We start from the raw sequence: 6,099 nt of genomic DNA on the forward strand, positions 1-6,099 counted from the left end.
CGCCCAAAGTTTAAACTAGGCATTGGGTACCTGACATACATAATATACTCAAACCCCCCAAATTTGAAGACACATATGTACCCCCATGTTCATTGCACTATTAGTCACAATAACCAAGACACGGAGGTAACCTAAATGTCCTTCAACAGATGACTGGATAAAGAAGGTGTGGTACAGACCAAAAAATGGCGGCGGAGTGAACGGAGCTACACAGACCGTCTCCCAGAACCAAACTGGAACTACAACTATAACACAGACAAATCGATGCGAAAAACCAACAGAAAAGCAGCTTGCGAGGACCAGACAACGAGGGACACTGACTCCATCCCGGTAGGCTTGCGAAGGCGCGAGACGGGGCTGGGAGCCCACGGTCGGCAGCTCGGCAGTGGCCTCAGCTGGGAGCAGCGCCCTCGGGTCACACTCCCAGGCGGCCCCACAGCGCAGCCGGGACAGAGGCCGAAACAGCCACAGCCACTCACCTTGGGCTCCGGCAGAGGGAGGGCGGACTGGACTGGAGCTGTGTCGGGACACTCGGGGTTTGGAGGGCGCTCAGAGCTTTGGCTGAGTGCAGCCACTCAGGACAGTGGCCACATTGCTCCTTCCCAGGGCTCTGAGGAGAGGCAGCAGCCCCTCCCTGGGAGATCCAACCCCACCCTGTGGGCCATTGAAGTGCTAATTGAGGCTCACTAACAACGAGCATCTGCCCCGCCCTCGTGAAAGCCCCTTGGCTGAGCACCAGAGGGAGTTTTTCAATCAACTGACAACCCAAAACTCATCAAGTAACCTAGACTGCTAGCCTCCAGGCAAAAAGCTAGAGGATAACAGTACCTTTCCTGGGCTGGCAACTTTAACCAGGACAGTAAGACTTGACAGTGGTGTTCAACGCGGGTCCTCCCTCGCTCATCTAAACACAGGAGAGGGAGCCACAAACAGCAGAACACCGACACCCACAGGGAGAACTTGACAGGCTCCAAAGCCCACAGTGATAGCCAAAATGGTGAAACACAGAAACAGAAGCCAAATGAAAGAGCAAGACACCTCCACCGAAGATGAGATCAATGTGGAGCAATTAGGCATGTTAACCGAGCTAGAATTCAGAGCCATGATCTTGAGGAAGCTGAACAGCATGAGTAAGGACATAGAGACACTGAAAATAAGCCAAATGGAAATTAAAAACCAACAAGAAGAGATAAAAAATGACATATCCGAAATGAAAAACACATTGGAAGGTTTAAAAAGCAGAATAGGGGAAGCTGAGGACCGGATCAGTGAATTAGAAGACAGGGTAGAAAAAATCAACCAATCAGAAAAACAAAAGGAAAAAACTATTAAAAAACAGGAAGACAGCTTAAGAGAACTATGGGACAACTGGAAAGGTAATAATATTCGCATCATAGGAGTCCCCGAAGAAGAAGAAAATGAGCAAGGGATAGAGAATATATTCAAAAAAATAGTGAGAGAAAACTTCCCTAATTTGGTGAAGGAAGAAGGCATTCAAGTTCAAGAAGCACAGAGAGTCCCAAGTAAGAAGAACCCAAACAGGCCCACACCAAGACACATAGTAATTAAAATGCCACAAATTAAAGACAAAGAGAGAATCCTAAAAGCAGCAAGAGATAAGCAACAGGTTACCTACAAAGGGAACCCCATAAGGCTCTCAGCTGACTTCTCACAAGAAACACTACAGGCCAGAAGGGAATGGCATGAAGTAATCAAAGTCATGAAAAACAAGAATCTGAATCCAAGACTACTCTACCCAGCAAGGCTATCATTCAAAATAGAAGATCAAATAAAGAGCTTCCCAGACAAAAAAAAGCTAAGGGGCAATAAATAAGTACATATCAATAATCACCTTAAACGTAAATGGATTGAATGCTCCCATAAAGAGACACAGAGTAGCTGATTGGATAAGAAAGCATGACTCATCTATATGTTGTTTACAAGAGACCCACCTCTCAACAAAAGACTCACATAGGTTGAAAGTGAAGGGATGGAAAAAAATTTTCCAAGCAAATGGAAAGCAAAAAAAAGCTGGGGTAGCAATTCTCACATCTGATAAAATAGATTTCAAAATGAAGACCATAACTAGAGACAAAGACGGCCACTACATAATAGTGAAAGGATCTATCCAACAGGAAGAGATAACCTTGATAAACATATATGCACCCAATATAGGAGCACCAAAATATATTAAAAATCTTCTGGAGGACTTCCAAGGAGAAATCGACAACAATACAATCATAGCAGGGGACTTCAACACCCCGTTGACAGCACTGGATAGATCCTCTAGGCAAAAAGTTAGCAAGGAAACAGAGACTCTAAATGAAGCACTAGACCAAATGGATTTAATAGATATCTACAGAGAATTACACCCCAAAACTACAGAATACACATTCTTCTCAAGTGCACATGGGACATTCTCAAAGATAGACCATATGATAGGACACAAACTAAATCTCTACAAGTTCAAGAAGATTGAAATCATATCAAGCATCTTCTCAGATCACAATGGCATGAAACTAGAAATCAATTGCAACAAGAACATGCAAAGACATTTCAACACATGGAGGCTAAATAGCATGTTATTAAACAATGAATGGGTCACCGAGGAGATCAAGGAAGAAATCAAAAACTTCCTGGAAACCAATGAAAATGAACACACAACAACACAAAATCTATGGGATGCAGCAAAAGCAGTTCAGAGAGGGAAGTTCATAGCACTACAGGCCTACCTCAAAAAACAAGAAAAATTTCTAATTGACTGTCTAACCTCACAACTTAAAGAATTAGAAAGCAAACAAAAAGAAAACCCCAGAGCAAGTAGAAGGAAGGAAATAGTAAAGATCAGAGCAGAAATAAATGACATAGAGACCAAAAAAACAATTCAAAGGATCAATGAAACAAAGAGCTGGTTTTTCGAAAAGATAAACAAGATTGATGGACCCTTAGCTAGACTCACCAAGAAACAAAGAGAGAGAACCCAAATACACAAAATCAGAAATGAAAGAGGAGAAGTAACAACCAACACCACGGAAATACAAAAGATCGTTAACAACTACTATGAACAACTATATGGCAACAAATTCGACAATCTAAGCGAAATGGACAAATTTCTAGAAACACACAGTCTCCCAAAACTATTCCCGGAAGAGATAGAAAACTTGAACAGACCAATAACAACTAAGGAAATTGAAGAGGTAATCAAGACTCTCCCAGCAAACAAAAGCCCAGGCCCAGATGGTTTCACGGGGGAGTTTTACCGAACATTCAAAAAAGAACTAACACCCATTCTCCTCAAACTATTTCAAAAATTCAAGAAGAAGGAAGACTTCCAAACACGTTCTATGAGGCCAGCATAATTCTAATTCCAAACCAGAAAAAGACACTACGAAGAAAGAAAACTACAGGCCAATATCCCTGATGAACATAGACGCCAAAATCCTGAACAAAATACTAGCAAATCGGATCCAGAAATACATCAAAAAAATTATTCACCATGACCAAGTGAGATTCATTCCAGGGATGCAAGGCTGGTACAATATTCGCAAATCAATAAACGTGATACACCACATAAACAAAATGAAGAATAAAAACCACATGATCATATCAATAGATGCTGAAAAAGCATTCGACAAAATCCAGCATCCATTTCTGATAAAAACGCTCAGCAATGTAGGAATAGAGGGATCATATCTCAACATAATAAAGGCCATATATGAAAGACCTACAGCCAACATCATACTCAATGGACAGAAACTAAAAACATTTCCATTAAGAACAGGAACAAGACAGGGATGTCCACTTTCGCCACCCTTATTTAACATTGTACTGGAAGTCTTAGCCACAGCAATCAGACATGAAGAAAAAATAAAAGGGATCTAAATTGGAAAGGAGGAAGTGAAACTGTCATTATTTGCAGATGACATGATATTGTACATAGAAAACCCTAAAGACTCCATCAAAAATCTATTAGACTTAATAAATGAATTTGGCAAAGTAGCAGGATACAAAATTAACGTCAAGAAATCGACGGCATTCTTGTACATCAATGATGAAGTCACAGAAAGAGAAACTGAAAAAACAATCCCATTTACCATCATGCCAAAAAATTACGATACCTAGGAATAAACTTAACCAAAGAAGTAAAGGACCTATTTGCAGAAAACTACAGGTCATTGAAAAAAGAAATAGAGGAAGATATAAAAAAGTGGGAGCACATACCCTGTTCATGGATTGGAAGAATTAACATAATTAAAATGTCCATACTACCCAAAGCAATCTATAGATTCAATGCAATCCCCATCAAAATACCAACGACATATTTCATAGAACTAGAACAAATACTTCAAAAGTTCATATGGAACTAAAAAAGACCCCGAATAGCCACAGCAATCTTGAAAAAGAAGAACAAAGTTGGAGGGATCACAATAGCGGATATCAGGTTATACTACAAAGCGACTGTAACCAAAACAGCCTGGTACTGGCACAAGAACAGGCATATAGACCAGTGGAACAGAACTGAAAACCCAGAAATGGACCCAAGGCAATACGCTCAATTAATATTTGACAAAGGTGGCAAGAGCATACAGTGGAGTAAAGACAGCCTCTTTAATAAATGGTGTTGGGAAAATTGGACAGCTACATGCAAAAAAATGAAACTCGACCATCAACTTACACCATACACAAAATAAACTCAAAATGGATAAAAGACTTAAATGTGACCCGTGAATCCATAAAAATTCTAGAAGAAAATGTAGGCAACAAAATTTCGGACATCATACGGAGCCGAATTTTCACTGATACATCACCTAAGGCAACAGAAATAAAGGAGAAAATGAACACATGGGACTACATCAAACTAAAAAGCTTCTGCACAGCAAAAGAAACAATCATCAAAATGGAAAGGCAACCCACTGTATGGGAGAACATCATTGCCAATGATGTATCAGATAAGGGGTTAATTTCCAATATATACAGAGTGCTCATACAACTCCACAAAAGGAAGACAAAGAACCCAATTAAAAAATGGGCAGAGGAGCTGAATAGACACCTCTCCAAACAGGACATACAAATGGCCAAGAGACATATGAAGAAATGCTCAACATCACTAATCATCAGAGAGATGCAAATTAAAACAACAATGAGGTATCACCTCACACCTGTCAGAATGGCCGCCATCAACAAATCATCAAACAACAAGTGTTGGCGAGGGTATGGAGAAAAGGGGACTCTAATACACTGCTGGTGGGAATGCAGACTGGTGCAGCCGCTATGGAAAACAATATGGTGCTACCTCAAAAAATTAAAAATTGAACTTCCATTTGACCCAGTGATCCCACTGCTGGGAATATACCCTAAGAAGCCTGAAACACCAATCAGGAAGAATATATGTACCCCCATGTTCATAGCAGCACTATTTACAATAGCTAAGATCTGGAAACAGCCCAAGTGTCCACCAGTAGACGACTAGATAAAAAAGCTGTGGTACATATACACAATGGAGTACTATGCAGCGGTAAGAAAGAAAGATCTCTTATCCTTTGAGACGACATGGAGGGACCTGGAAAGTATTATCCTAAGTGAAAGAAGCCAAGCAGAAAAAGACAAATACCACATGATCTCACTTATATACGGAATATAATGAACATAACAGTCTGAGGAATACAATAGACCCAGACACATGGAAGTAGGGCACAGACTGACATCCCTCGGAAGAGGGTATGGGGGGTGGGGGAGGGTGGGAAGAGATAAACCACAGAACTTATATGCATGTATGCATGACCAATGGACATGGACAACTAAGCCGGGGACAGGGTGGAGGTGGGGTGGGGTGGGGGGTGCCAATGGGGTAAAAAGGTAAAATATCTGTAACAAAAAAATAAATAAATAAATTCATTAAAAAAAAAAAAAAAAAGAAGAAGTGTGGTACATCTATACAATGGAATACTACTCAGCCATAAAAAAGGTGAAATACTGCCGTTTGCAACATGAATAAATCTAGTGAAATCAGTCAGATGGAAAAGGACAAGAACCATATGATTTCATTCACATGAGATACAAAACAAAAGGCAACAGACTAACAAAACAAATGCACAAGAG

Source organism: Molossus molossus, unplaced genomic scaffold (assembly GCF_014108415.1).
Source record: "Molossus molossus isolate mMolMol1 unplaced genomic scaffold, mMolMol1.p scaffold_m16_p_20, whole genome shotgun sequence".
Taxonomy (NCBI): domain Eukaryota; kingdom Metazoa; phylum Chordata; class Mammalia; order Chiroptera; family Molossidae; genus Molossus; species Molossus molossus.